Source organism: Triturus cristatus, chromosome 3_1 (assembly GCF_964204655.1).
Source record: "Triturus cristatus chromosome 3_1, aTriCri1.1, whole genome shotgun sequence".
NCBI lineage: Eukaryota > Metazoa > Chordata > Amphibia > Caudata > Salamandridae > Triturus > Triturus cristatus.
Genome location: NC_140583.1, coordinates 788,256,870 through 788,281,787, shown reverse-complemented (window position 1 = coordinate 788,281,787; position 24,918 = coordinate 788,256,870). Strand labels below are relative to the sequence as shown.

Here is a 24,918-nt window from a genome sequence, read left to right as displayed (position 1 = left end):
AGTTTTCTGGTAGTATCTCTAGGGTGCAGTGCAGTGTGCTGGATTAACCTGCATAGAAGGTCCAGTGTGGTGGATTTGGATCCCCGACACGGGGCCTGATGTACAAAGATTCTAATTTGTGAACTGCAAATTAAGATACACTAACAAATGCCTGTGTGTAATAATGATTATGAAGGAGTCGCATTTATTTACATACCAAATTGCTCATTGCAAATCAGATCGAGTCGCTAGTGGCGAATGTCCTTCTGACTGTGGCTAATGGCATCTAAACCAAGATGCAGGCCACCATAACTTCAGAGGAGCCCAGGAGACGCCATGGAAGAGCATCAAAGCCAACCTTCAATTCAAAGACACATGATGAGCCAGGTCACACAGAGGGCGGAAGGTGCCAGAAAGTGGACGCACAAGTTCTCAGGAAAGAACCTTGACATTTTAGTTGAAGAATGTATATCACCTAACGAAGATGTATGCCGGAAAACCTTTCTAACTGTTTAAGGCCAATACATATAAGATTTGGATGGGAAACAGTCAGAACACCACGATCTGAACCATGCGTGTTCTGACTACACAAGTTCTACTATGCTTGCCTTAACCACGCATATGCGTGGTTACCGCAGTGCGTGGTCTAGCTGCTGCAGGGATGGAAGACAGTGAAGACCGAAGCGGGAAGATGCCGTGGTGAGGTGAGTGGGGCTGGGTGTATTGGCGGGCGTGGTAGGTTTTAGGGCAGTGGAAAGGGTTAGGGTAGATTAAGGGATGGTGGGTCAGGTAGTGGAGGCAAAGGGGCAGGCTTTTAGCCTTTAGGGAAGGGGAATGGGCAGTCGGAGTTGTTTTAGGGCTAGGGTAGGGGTAGATTTCAGGGCAATTGGGGTAGTTTAAGGGACAATGCAGGGGGACTGGGGTCAGGGTAGAGTAAGTTAGTGTGCAGGGTTTTAGGCCTTAGGGCAGTGGGAGGGGAATAGGTAGTTGGGTTCGTTTTTGGGGTGTCGGGGTAGATTTTAGTGCAGGGAAGGGATTGTGGTAGTTTAAGGGACATCAAGGGGGTGGATGGGCAAGGTAGTGTAAGTTAGGTTGCAGGGTTTTAGGACTTAGGGCAGTGGGAGGGGAATGGGTAGTTGGGTTAGTTTTTAGGGCAGTGAAATGGGTTGGTGTAGTTTAATGGATGGTGATGCGGCGGGGTAGTTTAGGGTTTTAGGGCTTAGGGCAGTGGGAGGGGAATGGGTAGTTGGGAAGTTTTTAGGGCTGGCGGTTCGGGGTAGGTTTTAGGGCAGTGAAAAGAGTTTGGGTAGTTTAAGGGACAGTGCAGGAAGGCAGGAGGGTGGGGTAGTGTGAGTTTGGGTGCAGGGTTTTAGGCCTTAGGGCTTTAGGCCTTAGGGCAGTGGGAGGGGAATGGGTAGTTGCGTTAGTTTTTAGGCCGGGGGAATTGGGGTAGGTTTTAGGGCAGTGGGTGGGGTTGGGGTAGTGGGCGGCAGGGAGGGCAAGGGCATCGGGGTAGTGTAGGGTTTTGGGCCTTAGAGCATTGGGAGGGGAATGGGTAGTTGGGGTAGCTTTTAGTGTTGGGGGGTCGGGCTGGTTTTAGGGTGGTGGAAGGGTAATTAAGTAAAATTCTATTGTATGATTAGTAAAAATCTTACAATTAGAACAATCTTTAATACACACCCTTTAAAACATATCAAATAAGTCTAAAATTCTTAATAATCTTAATCTGACAATTTTTCCAGATAATACCACAAAATAAATTATAAACATTAATTCAGTCCGTCATTTTTAAGACATATAGGAAGAACTTAATATGGATAGTAGCAATTATAATTTAATTACTAATGTGCAAATTCACTTGTATAGTGCAAAATTTATCCCTAGCCATTTGAAACTTTCAGATTTACTAGGCTCGACTCACTGGCGTCCAGTTTCTTTTTTGAAAGTATCAAAAATTTGGTAAAATTTGCGTTCATTATAATGTCCATTGGTCTACAACAAACTACCATAGCATGTCTATATCTGCGAACACCTCTATCAATGAAGTCGTTTTCAGATATTGCTCTCTTTCAGCCGTCATTGCTGCATATATGCACACCAAATGTGTAATATTTTCTTCCCATAGATTGCATAGTCTGCAGGGAGTCGGCGTAGATGGCTTTAGCCAAGGCATCGCATGCTTTAAGCCTGGCATGTTGCGGAATCTTGCTTTCATAAATATATTTTTGGTTTGCACTGTTCAAGGTATTTCTAGATATGGTTGAAATTTAAGAATCGTATATTCATTCACTATCATCCATGCATGCGATCGCATAATAAACAATTCTTTATCTTTCAGAAGAGATAGATGTTTTACTGATTTGTTAATTATTTTCTTCAAAGTTTGTGAGGTTAGAGACATTTCCCAGATCTCATGAATTGACAATTCTTTCAAAGCCATATGAAGATATTTATAAAAAAACGACTTTTGATTCCATTGCATCTCTTGACATAGAACACAGCACATTGGATTATTAATATTGGTTTTAATTTGTTTCCATGTCTTTACATATTGACCCATCCTTGCAATTTGTTGGTTGCAGAAGCCAAATTCCAGCCTGATCTGAGCAGACGATGCATTGGCTGGAAGTCGAAACAAATATTTAAGAGTTTTTGTGACCGCATTATTTAATAATGTAGAGTCCGTACCACAAAGAACTTCACTTCCATAGGTAAGGCTAGGGAGCAATTTCGCTTTTATTACTTTTAGTAGTGGGAGATAGGTTGGACCTCCCAAAGAGCTGTAAAGTAAGCGATAAGCCCCTTGTAAACAGTTGCCTCTTTTTTTCATCTCTGTTTTATGGTGTGAAAAAAGATCCATTCTCATCAAAGAGTATACCAAGGTATTTATAGCATTGCATTTTCTAGCTGCCATTTTTGCAGATACCATTTATGTTTGCCGCGCATCAATGCCCTATGGCTGACTTCCATTACTTTAATTTTTGTTTAATTTATTCTCATTTTATTCTCAATTGAATACATTGATATTTTGTTTATTACTCGCTGCAACCCTATCCTTGTTTGACTAAGCAGGACAACATCGTCGGCATATAATACATTCGATATTTGTTTATCTGCCAATTTCGGTGAATGAGGTAACTCATTGTCCAACACTACCGTAAGGTCGGATAAAAATAAATTAAATAAATACGGTTCTAAAACACAACCTTGCTTTAAGCCTTGGGATGTATTAATTTTTCTAGAAAGCCTTGAGACATTGCCTAGTCGAACCCTAGTCCAGGTCTCAGTATATAATACTTGAATTGCTTTTAGAAGACAGGGACTAATACCATAGTGATCCAATTTCCTCCATAAAATGTGCCTATCCACACAGTCAAAGGCGGATTTAAAATCCACCAAACATAAATATAGTGGCTGTTTTTTCATTTTATATTTTTCCATTAATGTTCCCATTATTAAAATATTCGTTGCCGTCCCTTGGCCTTGTACAAAATCCGATTGATTCGGCGGAATTAAGTGCTTGTCTGTTGCCCAGTCTATTAACTCTTTGAGGAGAATTGATGCAAAAAGCCTAGCCTCAATATCTTGCAGCGTAATTAATCTATAGTTGGCTGGTAGTGACCACTCCCCACTTTTATAGATAGGTGAAATTATAGAACCGCTCCAGGACTCTGGGATGGTCCTTGTTTGCAATGCCTGATTGAATTCTGGTGTTAGATAGCTTGACCAATATAATGCTTTCTCCTTATAAAAAACAGGTGGAATTCCATTTGGGCCAGGGGCGCCATTGGATCTCTGTTTCTTAATAAGTTTGCATACTTGGCTTTCCATTATAGTTATATCAGTATTCTTATTGTCCTCTGCTCCACATATACTCTCAGTGATGGGATTTGTGACCGTGCCTGGATTGTGATTCAAATGCAAGTGTAAAAGCGTAACCCATTCTGCTTCAGCGACTGTCGAAGAAGTAGATTTTCTACTAGCTCTATTCAAGTTATTGACTAGTACCCAGAATTCTCTTGCGTTACTCCTTTTACAAGTATATAAAGCTTTTGCCCATAGCGCTTGTTTTGCTTGCATTTTGTCCTTCCAGGTCAATTTCCTTACTTCTGCGTTTGTCCTTTTAAGTTTTTCGCCATAGATTCGATTGCCAGGGTACTTCTTTACCAGTATTAGTGTTCTATTACGCTCTGTTTTTAATAGATGACATTCAGAAGATATTTTAAGCAATGCCAGTGATTTTCTTTTCTGCTGCCCTTTATTACCATCTCTTTGGGACTGACTGGAGATTAATTTCTTTGTAAAGAGGGACCATTTTTAAATAGCATTAAAAAAGTCTCCTTCAAAATATATCTCTGCCATTGCTTGTGCAAAGGCTATGAATGAATCTTTCGTATTTTCCGACCAATAAAGTTTCTTATAATTTACTGTTGTTGTGTATCCCGGAAGTGTCATATGTTTTTCATGCCTTATACCATTTAAGTTTAACTCTATTATTTGTTGATTATGATCACTCCTGTCTGTTCCACCTATCTGGTAAGACAACATTTTGTGAAATAAGTCCAACGATGCTATTGTGTAATCTATTCTGGACTTGTTGCTCCCTGCTTGATACATCCAAGCGGGTGGCGAGCCTTGCTGAAATCGCCCGTTGAGCACCCTTAAGCCTATAGTTTCTAAGTCTTTAAAAAATTCTTACCAGTATTTTCTTTCTATCCTCCCTTAATATCCAATGTAAGTGGGAGGCCGGGGATTGACCATAAATGTTTCTGTTGTTGAACTTCGGCATCTCTAACATAACACCATAACATGTTCATGTTAGTCAACCGTAATGATGATCTCAGGTTGGATGTCACTATCCAATTGCTGCAATATTATAGTTGTCAGGCAGCTAACCATTGTTCTTCGTGAACCGGAGTCAAAGTGAATATATATGTTAATTATTACAAGGGATTTAATTATCTTTTGTTCTAACGTATTTTGACAAGCAAACAGTCCTTTAGACTTTGAGCATCCATCTCACTTTCCATATTTAGTTCAGTTGAAATAAAAATAGCCAAACCCCCACAGGATCTGCCATATTTACTTGTTTTCTTGGCCATCGAATAGTAGCCCTTGTGACATTATAATCTGAAAGGCACAATTGTCCAGGTCTCTTGTAGGCAGATGATTTGAAAATGGTCCGACAGGGAGGGTAATTGCTCATTCTGGATCTTTGATTGTACTCCATTTATATTCCAGGAGCATATTCTAATTCTATCAATTGGGATTGTTGACCCCCTTGTAGGAACATCAATTGCAATTCGTCAGTCCTTCCTGACATTATGTAGGGCTGCAGTCAACCAGCCAAACTGTAGGGTGTCAAATGGATCACTTTTGTTCTCCTCTAATGCTCTCATAGCTTGCCCATTTGTCATACCTATCGGATTTTTTAATATTGAGTATGTCTGGTTATTATCTGATTTCTTTTGCTTCTTATTTTGTGTTCTTGGTGAGATAAATGGGCTAGGATAGGAGGGTTGGAGTGGGTTTGTTAATTTTATTCCCCAGTCCAGAAAAAGATTGTATTCTTGTATAATAAGACCAGCAGCGGTAGGTGTTGTCCAGGTTACCAATGTCGATTCTTGATTGTTGTTATTACTTGCTAGGAATTCAATTGATTCTATGTCAGTACTTTTATTTCTTTCCAATGAAGGTACTGCTTTGCACAATTTTAAGATGTTTACTCGATTCAAGATATCGTTGTTAACCCTCGATTTATATTCTGGCATATAAATAACCTGTATTGCTCCCTCTTTTTGACCTAGATTTTTTATCTTAATTTGTTGTAGAAGATTTGCGTCTTTTTCTTGATCGCACTCAATTCGCTTCCCAATGTGTTTACATAACTCCTGAGACCATATTTATTGTTTAAGTGGATTTTTTCCCTCAATTCCCTGATCCTGTGGAGTATTACTATCCTTCTGGTTTCCTGGCGATTCTGAATTCTCATGAGCCACTCTAATGCTCTCTCTTTTTGACCTTTTCTTTTCTGATTGCAATAGTTTACTTTTCACAGTTTCTTTACTTTCTTCAGCATACGACATACCTGAGAGCTGATGTCTTTTCCTCATTTACCTGTTTTGTTGTATCTCTTGGCTCATTAATGACTGTGTTTTTTATGACTGCATGTACTTATGACAATTTTTTATTGAACAAAGGATAGAAAGGTTTTGCTTGTAACATTTCTTTGACATCTTGTTCCTGGTTTGATGTTTGTTCTTGGTTATTTCCTCTATTTGTTCTCTCTACTTCTGAGATAATTACATTTTGTGTTACTTTTGAGACTTTATTTCTAGCTTTTCGTTGTTTTTTCCTCTGGCTTTTGGATAAATGAACTTCTAGTGATGCCTCTAAAGATGTTGATTGTGACGAATGTGGAATTTCCACTGCTTGATCATTAGTTTTAACGGCTATTGGATCTTTCAAACTTTCTTTAACTACAGTATTATCATTACTTTTAGTCATATCTTTAGGTAAGCAATCGCTCTGGCTGGCTTTATTTCCAATATTGAATACATTTCCTTTCACATCATCAATTAGTGTTTTTAAAACATCAGGAATTGTGGCCAGTTTATTAATTATTGGGGCACAATTGCACTCTGTATAAGGAGATTTTGGTTGAGCTTGTGCCCTTATTATTAGATTGTGTAATGTTGCTATCTTCTGGTCATTTCCGGCTACAGAGGATGCCATAGCACTCAAAAGATCTATTTGCACCTCCATTTTGTTGCACTGATATGTTAAAGCTTCAAGAGTTAGTTGGGAGGTTCTAAAAAAATAGATCCCAAATTGACCCCGAGTTCCAGTTTCCTATTTCTTGTACTCCTGGACTTTGGCTTTGCCCATTTATAAATGAATGCTCTTTGTAGGCTTCACTTACAGGACTTTGCTGATCGTGCCCCTTATCACGTAGACCAGTAAGTTGTAGCCTACTATTCCGTTCATCTGTTTGATAGGGAGTACTCCAACGCTGCAAGGTTTCTGGTTTCATGATATAGTCATCCATATTATTTTGAGACCCATTATTTTGCTTAGAATTCTCCTGGTCCACCTTTTGGACAATATTTGTTGTAGTCAGATTAAAATCCGATTGCTGATGATTGGGCAGGATTTTATCGTCCCTTGTGGTTTTAGCCCAGTTGAACCCTTCTTTTGGAGATTCTTGCTGGGGTTGTGTTGTTTGGGCCAGATTAATTGGATCCCCTACATTGTTGACTTTTCTTACATTTACTTGCACTTCGATTGGCATTGGCAGCCCTGTTGTTAATAGTTGCTGAGTATCTACCGTCAATTGCCCCATGCAGTTTGGGACCTCTTGTTGCAAATGTGTAGTTAGGGGAATAGTTAGCAGCTCTAGGTTCGTTATTTGACCCCATTGGTTGCCTAGTTCTTCAGTTGAATTTGACCATAGGTCCACCTCCAGCTCATACTGGCAGGGTTCCCTTATTCCTTGATTAAGGGATGTTGTACATGATTCACTCATTGGCTTAATTGGGGTTTGGAGTCTGCGTGAATTAGCTAATAATGTTAACATGGCTCCAGTTGGATCTTTCATGAAGTCAAATTTTGTTGGAGACTTTGCCGGTTTCCCAAATATACGGACCGTAGATGATTTGAGAGACTGGATATCACCTGCTTGTTTTATTTTAATTTTATTTAGAATTGTTGATTGTTGTATATTTTTCTTCCTCTTAATGGGAGGGAAAGGTGGCCGCTCCTTTCCCGACCTCATAATACCCACTTTGTAGAGCAAGAGGTGTCTTCCTCAACAGAAGGAGCAAGTGGGGACAGTTCAAACCAAAGGCACAATTAAAACAGAGCGTGGTATAATGTGTCACAGTAGTAAATCTTAGATTGTACAGTAAATTAAAAGACCAATCGCTCTGCTGCTGCCCGAAATTTGGTCCTCCAGGGAGCTCAAGGCTGGCTCCCAGTTGGCTGAGAATTCGCCTTATATCCAAATCTCCAGTGCCAGTCTCCAGTGCCAACACCTTGTCCTCCTACGGTTGCTTTGGTGGCAAATGGAGAGGCAAGAGAGTAGTGAGATTTTGCAAAGCAATATGAAGCACACCACAGACTGCAGCTACAGATGGTAGATGGCAAGTGGGGAGAAGCAGATGAAATATGAGTGAATAAGTGCATAAAGGGGGGGGGAAGGGCACACTTGGCGTGGATGCAGGCTGCACCCGATCTAATCGGGCCGCCTGCGCAATCCAACCAAAGGCAATCACTCACTGCAGCCGCCCGCTAATGGCGTCCACGCTTGGCTTTGCAGGACGGGTTCCCAATTGGCTCCGCAGAGTCGATAATGGAGCACTCAAGTACTCACAAGTGTGGACAGCGAGCCGCTTGACCCCGCTTGTCTCACAGCGGACGCCCGTTAATGGCGGCCGCACTTGCCATTGCAGAGCGGGTTTTCAGCTGATAGAGGTGCGGTGAAGGAGCAGCCCGACACCTCCAGCACCGCTAGAAGCCTCGGTGCCCACCACGGACCAAAGGACCCAGTATTCCGTTCGTATTCCTTTCGGCTCCGATGTCTTTGCCAGGCTGAATTGCTCCACGCTGCACAGGGCAGAACTGCCGCTCGCACTATGTACCACTATGCTCCACTGCTAGTAGCAGCCACTGCCAGCGCCACCACAATCTCTCTCTCTGCTTGTCTCTGCTCGTCACAACCCGGAACCAGAACCAGTGGATGAGACTCCGAAGGTCAAATTCGATGGCCTTATCACCACAAACTGTGGTGGTGGAAGGGGTTGTGGTAGCTTAAGGGACAGCGTGGAGGGAAGGGGTGGGGGTGGCCGGGGGAGGCAGGATAGTGGCGACCTTAGCCACACATACCCCTTTACTATTCATGCCTATAGCACGATATTTTGCGGTAAAGGCATGCGTGGTAAAGGAATGCGTGGTTAAGACGCATCTGTGGTTGGGCTGCGTGGGAGAGGCACGCGTGGTAAAATCATTTGTGCTTCTATCATACAACTGATTTGGATAAATATATAGCAAAGAATCAATGCTGTTAGTATCACCCATCATACCATCGATGACATTTGCAAAAGATGTCATGGCTTTCGTTCCTGAACAAAGGAACATGTATCAAGATAACGGGGCGAGGCTGCAGGCAGCAATGGAGGTCCATCATCGGAGCCCTCACCACCCGCTACGAATGAATAAATAGAGGAAACCCTCCAACCTGAGTCTGTTGGGAGTGAGCAGCATTGGTACTTCTGCACCACTCCCTGCACCAGCAGGGAAGTGCCCAATCTCCTGGACCACAGGATATCGGAATTTGGACAAGACACGTCAGACGTCCTCAACAAGGCACGCTTCCTGCTGAAGAGGCACCTCGGCGCCAACAGCCCCAGGCACTTTTAAGGGCACGGCAATGGCGAGTCAGAGGGATAAGCAGATGTAATGCCACAGCCAGACAAACGGGCACTGCTGAACCAGAAGAAGGGTCTGGTCCAGCTGCATCACGCTTCTGGGTGCTAGAAGCATCCATGTTGGGTGTTCATCACCAACAATGAAAGGCTTTACATCTGATTGGTAGGAGAGCTGCTGGCCTGGCAGAGGAGTGAAGGAAGGCTAGCAGGAGTGTTGGGCGAGTAATGAGAGTTTCAGTACCTTCTGTATCAAGATTTCAGACTTTGCTGATGCAGTGGCAGTGTTTGTTGTGCCTTTAATCAAGCAGTGGCAACACGTTTAGACAGTGCCATTTACTGAGTTGAATGAGGGTCTCTGGCAAGTCAGTAAAGTGACTGGCTACTTCAGTTAACTTGCTTGCCAGGCATGCTCTTAACCGACAGGTGGAGGGAGATATTCACTGGTGGAGGGGTCTCTGGAGTCAGTTATGATGACAAATACTTTGGATGAGCTGCAGGCCTGCCGCATGTCTACAGGCGGACAAGGGAGGAGGTGTCTAGTCCCCGTAGTGTATTTGTACAAGAATTATGCGGTAGACATTGAGCCGATGTTCAGAAGGGCTAGGACAACATCTCAGAGGGTGCCAGTGCCAGCAAAGGGAAGAGGAGGCATTAATTTAAATGCTTTTGTAATGCAGGAGTACATTTTAGTTTTCTGGTGTTTATTTTTTTGTACTCTCGATTTATTTCCATTGAGTACGTCAGGACTGGTTATTCTTTTCTTGTTTACAGAAATGTAAACCTGTAAAAAAGAAAATGTCATTAAAATAATGCTTATTTGCAAATACTGCTTTTGCATGATTCACCTGCTTGTTTATGATGCCTGTAGGGCGTGCCCTTCCTTCGTCAGCCCTAACTGCACCCTGACTTGAGGTTGCTGATGGGGCTGGTCCCGAAGGAATTTCGTCGTCATCCGAATCAATATCCTTTGGCACAGACAGGAGGCGTTTTAGTGGCTATATTGTGCAACATTACACAGGAAGCTGTTATTTTAGTTGACAGCTCTGGGGTTTATTGAAGGGCCCCACCAATCTTATGTAAACCTGTGACTCGTCCTTTGAGGAAGCCAATAGTTCGCTCCACAACTGAGAGCGCTTCTTTCTGTGCACTGTTGTATCTTCTACCCCTTGCTGTATGTGCATAAAGGTGTGGCATATGCAGCCAGGGACTGATGGCATTGGCACCCACCCACAATAATATATGTAACTGTTTATTTACCTTTTCAATTACTGTAGACGAATTTGGTTGCAAAGGGTCAACAAATGGGTATAAGGGTCCCGTCTACACAACCAATAACATGGCTACCATCTCTCGCATCCATTGAAGCCGCTGCGGAGATCGCTCCTTCTCCTACCTCGCCGCCAAGTCTGGAATGACCCCCCCAATCTATGCACCTCCCCTTCACAGGAGGACTTCAAGAAGAAGCTCAAGACTTGCCTCTTCACCCGCCAGGGCCATCTGACCAAGGCATGTAGAACCCCAGCGCCTGGACCCCCGGGGTGACAAGCGCGCTTTACTAAACCTAGTGATTGACTGATTGATTGTAGAACTGCTGCTGGGTGTCCTGTACTTCATGAGGTGTGTTTGGGAGATATGCATTTGTTAGACTCAACAAAGCATCCATAAAATGCAAAAAAGACTAGAGAGGTCCTTCTGTGACACCCCGTCAGCTGCACCAGCAATGCCTTGTTAACTGCTTGAAGCAAGGAGGTGGAGTGTGCATAAGACTTGTACATGTGCAGGCATGGCCTGGCTTCTATGTGTGTTCCCTCTTGGCAATGGGTCCAGTTCTTGTTTGATTTGGAATTATACCTGGCTGCTAATCCTACACTTACCAGAGGTGTAAAAACATGTGAAACTCTGGGCCTGCATTTCCCCTTGTCTCCTACCTCTCCTGTGCATACATTGCACCTGGTTGCCACCTGACTGCACTTGATGGTAATTTGTGAGTGCAAAATGTAACTTTTGCGACTGTTAACAATCTGAGAATCTTTAGTAAATATTATTTGGCAAACATTATTTGGTAGTCGCAAATAAGAAATAACATTAAAATGCCACATCACAATTTGGTTGGTTCACTATGGCATCTTGTGACGTTTCCAGATGTTGGCCTTTGTACATTGCATGAAGGTAATTTTGCGACTTGTTTGAAATTCATTAAACGTTAGGACATAGCGCCCACGGTGTTGTGTGGTTAGCATACAGCGCATTATACTTGCAAGGCCAGCTCACTCTCTCTCCAGCCAGACATTAACAATTCGCCTTTGTCATCATTGCCCCGATCCCCGGTGAGGCCTCATCAGGGTGGACGCGTCTAGTATATGACACCTATTGTGGAGCCTTGTGGACGGTTTGGATTCCCAGCTAGAGCACTATATACAGTTCTAAGAGACACATTCCCAGAGGATAAATGCACGATGGAGATAATCCAGAGACAGGTGACCACACGGCCTGCCATCCAACCACACGTCCTATAAGGAGAGCTTCACCAATGTAAACATTCTGACTGTTAACAGCCTCACTTAGGTCTCCCTGACTAGTTCTTTTCACGGCGTCCAAGAATCTCAGAAGTGCCTGCTCATCCCCTGAGAGATGCTCTGGCTGCCAACGAATGACGTAGGATTCCCTTTGCGGTGCCCACCATGCCAGTGCTCATGTTGGACTTTGTGTTCTAAGCCCGAGAGGCTGGTGTTAATGTTCGGATGATCATACAAAGGTGGAAGAGCATTTACTTTTTGTGGTACAAGTGCCTTTATTTATGGGCACCTCAAGTGCGCTGAACTGAACGTGCCAGCGGGAAACTGGCGCTTAAAGGCAGGGATCTTCTCTAAGAGAAAACCTTGTGACCAAAGAGCCAGGAGATGTCATTTAGGGCACAGTTCACAGGGGTCATGTATGAAGATTCCCTATGCGTCGAGGTCTGCCACAGAACCCTGGATCATTAGAACCTCCCATCACTAACACACTTCTGTGCAATCAAAACATTGTTGAAACTCTGGAGAGCTTGGAAAATAGATGTTGGTTGTATAGGTAAACAAAATGCATTTCTGATTCATTTTACCTAAGGAAAAAAAAAAATGCAGTCCAGGGGCGGGAAAAACAAAGCACCGGTTTTAAAACCAGTGCCAGAAGATGCTGTCCCCATCACGGTCGATGGAGCTTCGATTAGACAATGAAATTACCATTTGAATTGTTGCCTTAATGTGGCAGGCTGCTGTTATCACAAATACAGGGACCATCAAATACATACATGTGGGTGCCAAGAAATATCCTGGGCCACTGCCAGAATTATTAATGTGATGGCTAATATCAGAGTGCGAAAGGGGCATGATTAGTGGTTGCCCGGGAGTTGTGGTTAAATGTTTGAACGTTGCCATCACTGGCTGTGTCACAGAAAGCCTGCCTATTAGTTCCTTGAAGGCTACTCCCAGAGGGCTAAGTGCACAAAAGCACCTGTGTTTGGCTTGTAGTTCAATATTACCACCTTTGAATGAACTTGCTGAAGGCACCAGTCACAGAGAGAAAGACGGTATGTTGGCGGTACCCTAGTCGGCGGAGTTTATTGTTCTTCCTCACAAGCTGCTTCTCTATCGATGGGTAAAAGTGGCCTTTTGTGCATTAGGTAGTGTTTGTGAACATGTGGTCGGAGGACCCAGGGGGTCTGCGAGGCCTACTTAGGGGGTTCGCGACAATTTTACAAAATTAAATAATACAAAAATTAATGAATTAAAATGAATAAAGTATATGCAACAAAAAAAGCAAAATTGAAAACTTTGTTTTATACTTGTTTGTGAATTACACAAAATATTCAATATTTGAGCATTTGTTTGATGTACGCTTCTTTTTGTATTTTTGTGTATTGTTTTGCGGTCCAAGACATAGAAATCGCTTCCAATAATGATTAAAGTGGGGGTCCACAAATGTCAAAAGGCTGCATTTGAGGGCTCCGAGGGGACTCCTAACACGAGTAAAACATCTACACCAACTGTGAGGGTGGTATGTTTTTGGGAGTGAAGTGCACCTGCCCGAAAGCAGAGGGACTAAGATCCATGCGTGTCACCAAGTTCGGACGCGTTGGCTTTTTTTTTACTGCGAAACTTTGCTTCTTGAGAATCGCACTTTTCCTCTTCCCAAAAATAAAGGAGTTTGCAACGTGCAATGCGCTGTTGCCTAGAAACCCAGAAGGGTGAAGGGGCATGCATGCCATTGCCGGGCCCCGGGGGAAGCAGAGTCGCAGACTAGTCTTCCCCCGGGGTCATTCGCGCGAGGGTAGGACCAGGTAGGGTCAAGGGGTGGAGTTAGGGGGTGGGTATATGAGTGCAGGGGAGGAAGGCGACTTCCTCTTCCTGCGCTCGGCACCATCGGCAGGGTTTAGAAAAGGGGAGTGTGTGTAGAGTAGTGTAGAGCTAGGCCTGGGAAGAGTTTTTTCGTGGTGTTAGCTTTTTCTGGGTGCGGCGGACATCGCGGTTATGGAGCGTGACGGAGGCGACGGTGCGGCGACCTCTGAGGAGGTGAGGCGGGCGTTGTTGGTTCTGGGGCGGGCCGGGAGGGAGGATCTTCTGCGGCCCGGGGTGCTGGGAGAGGCGTGGGTGGGCTTCGAGAGGGCTCCGCGGGCGGCCTCAGCGGGGGTGGCGGCGGCGGTACTGGCGTGTCAGGAGGAGCCGCCGCCACCGCTGGTTCCATTGGGTCTGCGTGGGAGGGGGCGGGGTGCGGGCCGATCGAGTCAGGCGCGCGGAGGCCGGCGCCGGAGCCTGCCTCTGCGTCTTCGTTTCCCCCCACTGACGTTCCAGGCCCACGAGGCTGACGGGGGCGTGGCGTCGGCGCTGTCCGCGGAGGAGCAGCTCCCGGGGGTTTTATCTGCGGCCGGGCGGGCTGGTGAAGTGGAGGGTGAGGCAGGCAGGGGAGTGGGGGGGGCCAGGGGATGAGCTCGTGGTTGCTGGCGGGGACGAGGTGTATGAGGTCGTGGCGGGGGTGGGGGCGGGGGGGGCTGGGGCCTGCGTGTGGGACGGTGGGCGTGTTGGCTGGTGTGGAGGGAGAGGGGGGGGGCCGTGGAGACGGAGGGGCCCCTTGATATGTCCCGGGGGGGGGGTCCCGGGCTTCGACCCCTGGTGTGTCGGATGGCGGCGCAGGCGGCTGGGAGGGGGGGTTGCCGCGGTTCCGCCCGGAGGGGTTGTGCAGCCGGTGGGGTCCGCACAGTTTGCCTCGGGGATGTTGGAAGGGGGGTCTCTGGGCGCCCGCCCCCCTCCACTGCTTCCGGGTTGGGGCGCGTGGACGTGGGAGGACAGGCTTCGGGAACAGCACCTTTGGGCGCATGTGGCGGATGCGCGGCGGGCTGAGCAGGACGGGCGGTGGGTGGGGGCGGTGTGGGAGGCCGAGGCGGAGGGGCCCCCGCCGCCCACGTCGGAGGAGGAGCGGTGGGCGGAGCAAGAGGAGTTAGGGAGGGCAGAGAGGGCGAGGTGGCGGGTGGAGGGGGCTGTCAGGGGACCGAGGAAGCAGGCAGGGACGGCCAGGACGGCTTTGAGACCCGATGGTGCCGGGGCCCACCCAGGTTCGAGCGACCTGGGGGGTGGGGGGGGACCCAAGCCGGCGGCTGTCGGCAGAGTTAAGGGGAGTACGGTGGGGCGCAAGACGGCCCCTTACCGCCGCCAAGAAGCAGTAGGGCGGTCCGCGGCGGCCATCCCTCCAGCGCGGGAGCGGGCAGCGGGGGGGAAGGGGTCACACATGTCTGGCGCGGTGAGTGGCAAGGCTGTGAAGAGAGCGGTGGAAGAGGTGTTGTGGGTGCCTGACGGTGTGGAGGCAGATGTGGAGTTGGATTATGAGGCGGAAAGTGATGAGCTTGAGGACGGGGAGGTGCGGGATGACTGTGACGAGACGGGCGCAGGCAAGGACAACAGAGAGGTTGGTGTGTTACAGGTGCCCCAGAGACCGGCGGACAAAGAGACGGTAGAGACGCGGCGGGCGGCCCCCTCCGGAGGACGATTTAGCGGGCGACAGCCGACTTTGACAGGTGAGCGGGTTTGGTGGTCAGTGTGGGACGGGGGTCCCAAGGGTGGAAGGAAGAAGGCTTGTAGGTCGGTTGGGGTTGGAGAAGGCTCCGTGAGGGAAGTGGTGGGGGTTCCCAAGGGTGGGCTCACGATCGAGGACAAAGCGGTCGGGAGCAAGGCGGTGGCGTCGGCGGGGGTGCAGACAGAGAAGGATGGGGGTAAAGAGGAGGCGTCGGGGAGTAAGCTGCCGAAAAAACTGCCTTACATGGGCCTGGCTATGCCGTTGGGGTCGCACTTGTCCGACAAAATTAAGGGTAAGATCTGGAAGCATGAGTACGTGGACGTGTTTAAACTACTGCATAGGGAGGTGCAGGCCAAGGAGTGCTCCAAGGAGGAGGAGTGGGAGCTGACTAGGCGGCCGAGGGTGCCGGTGAATATGGAGAATTGGACCTCGGCCTTTCTCATTTACGCGAGTATATATTGCGAGAAGCATCCCGATAGGGCAATCGCATTGCTGAAATACATGGATATAATCAGGAAGGCGCAGATGCAGTTTGGGGGTTTCGCTTGGCTGAGCTACGATGAGGAGTTCAGGGCGCGGGTCAGCGCGAACCCCGAGAAGCATTGGGGTGCGGTGGACCAGGAATTATGGATGCAATGGATGGCGTCCACGCATTCATCCGCATCACCTCACACGGCGAGTGGTTTACCGGTCACGTACCGGTCTTTTCAGTCGCGTCCCGCCCATACTGGGGCGGGGGGACCACAGCACCCACAGGTGAGGCCGGACAGACTAGCAAGCCCGGCACTAACAATAGCGGGGCCTGTTGGAGTTACAATAGGGGATATTGTTCCAGGTACCCGTGCAAGTTCAAGCACAAGTGTTCTAAGTGCGGGGGGAAGCACCCCCTTACGCAATGTCTTACACTCACCACTCCTTCCGAACAATGGCGGAATTCCAAGGGGAGGGGGCAGACTGGACAGAAGGGCCCCTACACCGGTTAAGGTGGAGGCGATGGCCCCGTGGCTCTCCCTTTACCCGGACAGGGAGGCCGCCTTGAAGATTCAGTGGGGCTTTACGGACGGTTTTCGGGTCGGGTATCAAGGTCCCAGATCACGGAGATGGGCCGACAACCTCAAATCAGCGAAGGAATTGCCAGGGGTGGTGGCGGCCAAACTCTTGAAGGAGGTGGAGGAGGGGAGGATTGCGGGCCCCTTTTATGACTGGCCGATGGAGGATTTGATCGTTTCTCCACTGGGGGTGGTGTCCAAAAAGGAGGAGGGTGAGTATCGGATGATTCATCACCTATCGTGGCCGGAGGGGCAGTCAGTGAACGACTTCATCGCGGAGGAGGATTCCCGGGTGCTGTATGCATCGGTGGATGATGCGATCCGCCTTGTGCGGGTGTGTGGGCCGGGGGCGGAATTGGCGAAATGTGACGTGAAGTCGGCTTTCCGCTTGCTGCCTATACACCCGGCGGATTTTGCGCTCCTCGGGATGCAGTTCGGGGGGGCCATCTTCGTCGACAAAGTCTTGCCCATGGGGTGTGCGATTTCTTGCGCCTTGTTCGAGATGTTTAGCACCTTCCTGCAGTGGGCCTTCACGCAGCGGACTGGGCACCGGGATGTTGCGCACTATCTGGATGATTTCCTCTTCCTGGGGAGGGCAGGTTCGGGGGACTGTGGCAGGGCTCTGTCAGGGTTCCAGGAGTTGGCGGAGGGATTTGGGGTTCCGTTGGCGCCCGAAAAGACGAGTGGGCCGGGTTGCGTTTTGACATTCTTGGGCATTGAGCTGGATTCCATCCAATGGACAGCGAGGCTCCCGGTCGCGAAGGTAGTGGAAATTCAGGAGTGCCTCCAGTGGGCGATTGGTGAGAAACGGATTGCGCTGCGGGCGGTGCAGCGGCTGCTGGGGTTCTTGAACTTTGCGTTCCGGGTGGTCAGGGCGGGGCGGACGTTCTGCCGGCGGCTCGGCATGGCCATGTCGGGGGCAGTGCTTCCACACCACAGGGTCAGGATCTCCATGGGATTGAGGGCGGATCTGCGGACGTGGTTGCTGTTCTTGATGGATTTCAATGGGGTCTCCTTGGACTTTGTGGAGGAAAACATGGTTTGGCAAATCCAAATTTACTCAGATGCAGCTGGGGCGGATGGCTTTGGTATTTTCTGGGACGGGAGGTGGTGCGCAGAGACCTGGCCGGAGCACTGGAGGAAGCAGGGGAGGAGCATTGCCTTTTTGGAATTCTTTCCTTTGTTGGTGGCACTGGAAGTGTGGGGTTCTGAGTTTCAAAACAGGGCGGTGTTGTTCCATGTGGACAACATGACGGTGGTCGAGTTGGTCAACCGGCAGAGGGCAAGGGACCTGAGGGTGTTGCGCTTGTTGAGGAGTTTCTGATGGATACATCTGCCAGTGGATTCCTCACCTTGTGAATATCCCCCGCGCCAGCATTCCACCGAACTTTTCTTCCCCAGCATTCCACGTCGACGTGGGCGACGTCATAATACACCGGCTCCGCTCGCGACTCCGATCGACGTCACCGGAGCCATAAGAAGCCCACGTCGGCGTGATGACGTCAGTTCCCTTTTTTCCGCGCCTTCGACGCGCAACGGTTTTTCTCCAGTGCTACTTTGTAGTTTGGTCGTGTATCTCTGTTCATTCGGCTATGTCTTCGACTAGGAAGTCGGGCTTTAAGCCCTGTAGGGAGTGTGGAGGCCTGATGTCGATAACGGATCCTCACCAGAATTGTTTATGGTGCCTCTCCTCGGAACATGATATGGAGGAGTGCGGATGCTGTAAAAGCATGAACCCGAAGGCACTCAAGGAAAGGAAGACCAAGCTCTTCATGAAGAAGATTGGTGAGGAAAAAAGAGGGAGGAAGAAGGAGAGATCGAAGAGAGAGTCATCGACTTCGAGGTCGTCGAGGTCGAAGAAACACCGTAAAAAAAGTAAACATTCTAGACGTCGATCCTCGAAGTCCAAGAAATCGAAGTCGAGGTCGAGGTCGGCTTCGTCTCATCGACGTCGGAGCAAAGGTTTGCCTCCTTCTCCTTCTCCTTCACCTTCAAGGTCACCGGAAGGTTCTCCTTCGAGGAAGCAGACTCCGACTCAGTCTCCGACGAGGTCTTCGGCTCCGTCTAAGACGTCGACTCCGGTTCGTGTGGAGTCGGATGCTTCTATGCATGAGGAGCAGGAAGAGTCTGTTCCAGTACCTGAAGATTCTGAGGCTCCAGTGGAGGATATTGCGGAGCCGGTGCCGGAGGCCCCACAAGAGGTTCCTTTGCCTCAGTTCCCGGCCCCAGGTACGGATTTGGCTAATTTCTTAAATGCTATATATGGCATTTTTAATAGGGCGGCCTACCCATCCGGAGCACCAGCTGGTCCCGTGGGTCCGATGGCCTTTACAATGGGGGTGCCACAGCAGTATGCTCAGGCCCCCTTTATGCCCTTTATGCCGATGGCGCCTTCTTGGCAGTTTCCGGCGCCGTCTGGGGATCCGATTCGACCTCGGAAGGTTCGGCAGGCTTCGGAGCCTCCTTCGGCACCGAGACTGGCTCCATCGACGCCGAAGCCGACTCCATCGACGTCGAGGCTGACTCCATCTGCGCCGTGTCTGGCGCCGTCGACGCCGGTTCCTCTGGTTCCTCCGACGCCGCGTACGACGTCGCCGACGTCGGTTCCCCGAATCCGGTCGAGGAGGGAAGCCCAGAGGGTGTTGGAGGAAAGAAGATATCGAGAGGTGGAAGAAGGTGAGGTTGATTCTTCTTCGGACGAATTCGAGGGCATTGAGGAAGCCAGTGGGCTGGATACGACCCCAGAGTGGGAACATGCATCTGCCAGGTCTTCTCCACCTCATGAGTTGGCTCCTTATCACGTAGTGATAAAGAAAGCAGCGGAGCTTCTGGATTTACAGCTGCCTTCTGTGGAGTACAAATCCAACCTGCTCACAGAAGTGTTACATTCTCCGACTTCGACATCGGAGCCCTTGTTGCCTTTCAATGAGGCCATATTGGAGCCGGTATTAGAGGTATGGAAGAAGCCCCTTTCTTCTCCTGCAGTGTGTAGACAGGTGGTAAGGAGGTACAAGGTTGCACCAGGGGATCCTGACTTTTTATCCACTCATCCGTCCCCGGACAGTTTGGTTGTGCAGGCTTCATGCTCCAAGCATGCTTCCGGTGCCTTTCCTCAGTCTCCAGCTGACAGGGAGTCTAAAAAGGCTGATCAGGCAGCCAAAAAGACCTTTTCGACAGGAAGCATGGTGTTAAAATCGACTAATGCTACATGCCTGCTGGGGCGTTACGTGCACGCTTTAATGGATTCCATTAAGTCCTTGGCTCCTAAGTTGCCTGAAGGGGATAAGTCATCCTTCATGGAGGTTGTAGCGGACACTCAGGCGGCTGCCAGGCAAGTTATCCAGTCAGGGTTGGATACTGCGGACTCCGTGGCAAGGATCGTGGGGTCTTCTGTTGCTGTAAGAAGGCAGGCTTGGCTCCGTAACTCTGGTTTCTCAGCGGATGTTCAAGCTACGCTGGTCGATCTTCCATTTGATGGTCAGAAGCTGTTTGGGGAGAAAGCGGACTCTGCCCTTCAGCGTTTTAAGGACAGCCGATTGACTGCAAAATCCTTGGGCCTGCAAGTACCGGCAAGGGGTTCGACCTTTCGAAAATTTAGGGGCTTTGGGCGATCGTCTTTTCGCTCTTACCGGCAGCCCCAGCAGCAGCAGCAGAATCCCCTCTATAAGTCCTATGGAGGGAGGCAAAGGGGTCGGAGAGGTTCTGGATGCAACCCCTCTTCTGCCTCCTCCTCTGCTCCCAATGAGGCCTCAGGGAAGCAGCCCTAGATCCCCCATCCTGGATCATGTAAGGCCTGTGGGGGGTCGGGTGTCCTACTTTCTACGGGGTTGGAAATCGGTTACAACAGACCTTTGGGTTTTGAACCTCGTGGAGACTGGGTACGCCCTTCCCTTTCGGGAGTTTCCTCCCCCTTATCCTCCTTGCCAAGGTTATTGCTCGGAAGACCATCTGCTTCTCTTGCAGAAAGAAGTTCTAGCCTTGCTTCAGAAGGGTGCAATAGAGGTGGTTCCAGAGCAGGAAAGGGGTCAGGGATGCTACTCCCGTTATTTCCTGATTCCCAAAAAGGACGGCAGATTGCGTCCGATACTGGACCTCAGAATCTTGAACTTTTACCTGAGACAGGAGAAATTCAAGATGCTGACCCTTGCGCAGGTTCTTCAAGCGTTGCAGCGAGGAGACTGGATGGTGTCGCTCGACTTGCAGGACGTGTACTTCCATGTCCCAATCCTGAAGTCGCACAGGAAGTATCTCCGTTTTACGGTTGGGTCGCAACATTACCAGTTTGCGGTCCTCCCGTTTGGTCTTACTACCGCACCTCGAGTCTTCACAAAGGTGATGGCAGTGGTGGCTGCTCATCTCAGGAGGTCGGGGATTCCGATTTTTCCCTACCTGGATGACTGGCTTCTGAAGGCAGAGTCCCCAGAGATGGTGCAGCGTCATCTGCAGGTGACAACTCAGCTGTTGTTCGACTTGGGTTTTTCAATCAATGTGCCCAAATCTCACCTGGTGCCCTCTCAACGCAACCTGTTTATAGGCTCAGTACTGGACACTACTGTGTGTCGAGCATTCCCTCCTCCTCAAAGGATTCTCGACATTCAGGAGATGGTCCCTTTATTCCACAGTGGAGCGGTTGTTCCAGTTCTGAAGGTCCTTCGTCTGCTCGGTCTGTTCGCTTCCTGCATTCTGTTGGTCAACCATGCACGCTGGCACATGAGGGCGCTCCAGTGGTGCCTCCGCAAGCAGTGGCATCAGCACAACGGGGATCTCAGGGAGTCAGTCAAGATCTCCAGAGAAGCTGAAGCGGATCTGTCTTGGTGGAGTGTAGAGGGCAATCTGTCGCAGGGAAAGCCCTTCCATCTATCTCCATCAGTGGCCACAGTGATAACGGATGCATCCACCTTAGGGTGGGGTGCGCATCTGGGGGACCTGGAGATCAAAGGACTTTGGTCTCCAGAGGAAAGGTTGCTTCACATCAACCTTCTGGAATTGCGGGCGATTCGTTTGGCGCTCAAGGCCTTCCTCCCTTCCCTTCGCGGTCAGTCGATTCAAGTCCTGACAGACAACACGACCGCGATGTGGTATGTCAACAAGCAGGGAGGTGTGGGGTCTCTTTGTCTATGCAGAGAGGCCTTACGTCTATGGTCCTGGGTTCAGGACCATCAGATTTGTCTGATGGCAAATCATCTGGCCGGGGTGCTGAACGTGCGTGCGGACAGTCTCAGTCGGCAGTTCTCCGACCACGAGTGGAGGCTCCATCCGGAGGTAGTTCGTCACGTCTTTCGGACGTGGGGAACTCCTCGGGTGGATCTGTTTGCCACTTTCGAGAACGCGCACTGCCCGTCATTCTGCAGTCTACAGTATCCGATGCAGGGGGTGTTGGGGGACGCGTTTCAGTTGAGTTGGGGCTCACGACTCCTTTACGCGTTTCCTCCCATACCCTTGATTCCTCGGGTTCTGAGGAAGATTCGCCAAGACCGGGCCCAAGTCATATTGGTCGCCCCGGATTGGCCAAGAAGGGTGTGGTATACGGATCTTCTCCACCTCTCCTCGTGCCCTCCGCTCCGTCCCCCTCTGAGGGCAGACCTCCTCTCGCAGTCGGAGGGGCAGGTTCTACACCCCCACCTCCAGAGCTTACACCTTCATGCCTGGAGATTGAACGGGGCAACCTGAGTTCCTTCTCTCTCCCACCTGATGTGGTGGATGTTATTTTATCGGCCAGGCGACACTCCACCAAGTCCGTTTACTCCTACAGGTGGTCTAAATTTGTAAAATGGTGTGGAGAGAGGTCCGTTGACCCTTTAAAAGCCCATCTTTCTGATGTTCTCCAGTTTGCTCTTTCCTTGCCTCAGCAGGGCTGTGCTGTGGCCACGGTCAAGGGCTATCTTTCGGCCTTATCGGCTTTTCTGTGCCTTCCAGATCAACCATCACTTTTCAAGTCCCCGGTTGTTCTGAGGTTCATCAAGGGCCTTACAAACATGTTTCCTCAAACTCCATTTGTAATGCCTCAGTGGGACCTTAATCTTGTTTTAACCTTTCTAATGGGGTCCCCTTTTGAGCCTCTTCATACTTGTCCTTTGAGGCTGTTATCATTTAAGGTGGTTTTTCTTGTGGCCATAACCTCGGCAAGGAGGGTAAGTGAGCTTCAAGCTCTTAGTTCCAGTCCTCCTTTCCTTACCTTGCATGCTGAAAGGATGGTTCTCAGGACCAGGGCTGCTTTCCTGCCAAAGGTAGTCACTCCGTTTCATTTGGGGCAGTCCATTACTCTCCCTGTTTTCTACCCTCCTCCTCACCCTTCCAAAGAGGAGGAAAGACTCCATCGTTTGGACCCGAAGAGGGCTGTTAGTTTTTATCTGGATAGAACCAAGGACTTTCGCCTTGATGACCAGCTCTTTATTGGCTACATTGGTCGTTCTAAAGGGAAGGCGGTGCACAAGCGCACGCTGTCAAGATGGATAATTCTGACCATCAAGATCTGCTACGCCCTGGCTGGTAAGACTCCTCCTGATGGCATTAGAGCGCATTCAACTAGAGCTAAAGCCTCTACATCTGCTTTGGCCCGGGGTGTTCCTGTGGCAGATATTTGTAAAGCCGCGACTTGGGCCTCCCTCCATACTTTCGCAAAGCATTATTGCTTGGACTCTGAGATGAGGAGGGAGGGCCACTTCGCGCGCTCTGTGTTACAGGACTTTCTGGTATAGGAAGGTGGACACCCTCCTCCGGGAGTGGGGACTGCTGTGGGAATCTATTCACAAGGTGAGGAATCCACTGGCAGATGTATCCATCAGAAGAACAAGTTACTTACCTTCGGTAACGCTTTTTCTGTTGGATACAGTATCTGCCTGTGGATTCCTCACTGACCCACCCGCCTCCCCGTTGTCCACCTTTGTATACCATGAAATAGGTCTTGTTGATATGCTTTTATGCTTTGTTGTGCAATTGTAGGAAATGCTTGTTTATTTAGCATTCTTTTCCTTTGTATGCTATGCATATGTGTTGGTGTATTGTATACTGTGTATACTTTGAGTCTGTCGTTAGTCCACCTGTTCGCCTCGAAGGACGGGGAAAAAATGGGTGGAACTGACGTCATCACGCCGACGTGGGCTTCTTATGGCTCCGGTGACGTCGATCGGAGTCGCGAGCGGAGCCGGTGTATTATGACGTCGCCCACGTCGACGTGGAATGCTGGGGAAGAAAAGTTCCGTGGAATGCTGGCGCAGAGGATATTCACAAGGTGAGGAATCCACAGGCAGATACTGTATCCAACAGAAAAAGCGTTACCGAAGGTAAGTAACTTGTTCTTCATGCTGAAGTGTTTGCGTCTGAATGTGACTTTTCGAGCCAAGCATGTTCCGGGGGCGAATAATGACATTGCGGATGCTTTGTCTCGTTCGCAGTGGCAGCGATTCCGGCGACTGGCACCTGGAGCGGATCTGTGCAAGACGGGGCTGCCGGATGGCATTTGGGCCCTAGGGGAGTGAGGGTGGTTGGCCTAGTGGAAAATTCTGTTGCTGTTACCACCAGGCGGACCTACAGACGGGCGTGGGCAGAGTTTGTTGCCTTTATGGGTTGGAGCGGGGTTTCTGAGGCTGGGGGACAGGTGGTGGTGGAGCGTGGAGTGTTACAGTTTGTGCTGCACTGCGTGGATAAGGGGTTGTCGGCGGCAACTATTTCAGGAAAGCTGGCAGGGGTGTCTTTTTATTGCTGTCTGTTTTTTGGTTTTGACCCTGCAAAAAGTGTGATTGTTAGTAGGGTGTTGCAGGGTTGGGGTAGGGAGAGAGTGGGGGGCACTGTGCCAAGGGAGGCCATAACGTTTGAGGTGTTGGTTCGGTTGGTTGCGGCGTTGCCGCTCTGTTGTTATGATGAGTTTGAGGTTCGGATTTTTCGCTTGTGCATGGTCTGGATGTTTTTTGGGGCATTTCGGGTTTCTGAATTGATGGGCACGCGTGCTGGGGAGGGGCGGAGGTATGAGGACATCAGATTGGATGCGGGGCGCCTGGGGATTTGGCTCGGTCGGTCGAAGACAGACCAGTTGGGCCGGGGTAAGTGGGTTTGGCTGAATGAGAATCAGGGAGGGGGTGTGTGCCCGGTGGCTGAGTGGTGGGCGTTTGTGAGGGTGAGGCAGCTTGGGGTAGGGGAAATATTTTGTCACAGGTCTGTGGCACGAGTGACGGCTGGCCAGTTGTTGGCGGTGTTACGCATGGCATTGGTGCGTGTGGGTTTGGAGCCGGCGGGTTTTGGAACTCACTCCTTTCGGATTGGGGCGGCGACAGCGGCAGCCCGGCTGGGGTGGTCCTGGGATAGGATCCGGCAGATTGGGAGATGGAGGTCAAGGTGTTGTGAGCGTTATGTGCGGAAGTGACAGGGTGGGGTGCAGAGCGTGGGGGGTCGGATGGAGCTGGGATTGGCTTTCTTTGTGCGTC

The 24,918-nt window shown here is 49.4% G+C and overlaps 1 protein-coding gene across 2 annotated transcripts in view; it reads left to right on the top strand.

Annotated features, from left to right (window-relative positions):
- The window catches only part of RAMP1 (receptor activity modifying protein 1), a 593,779-nt gene that overhangs the window by 252,529 nt on the left and 316,332 nt on the right, over positions 1-24,918 (top strand). The gene's annotated exons all lie outside the window — the stretch shown is intronic.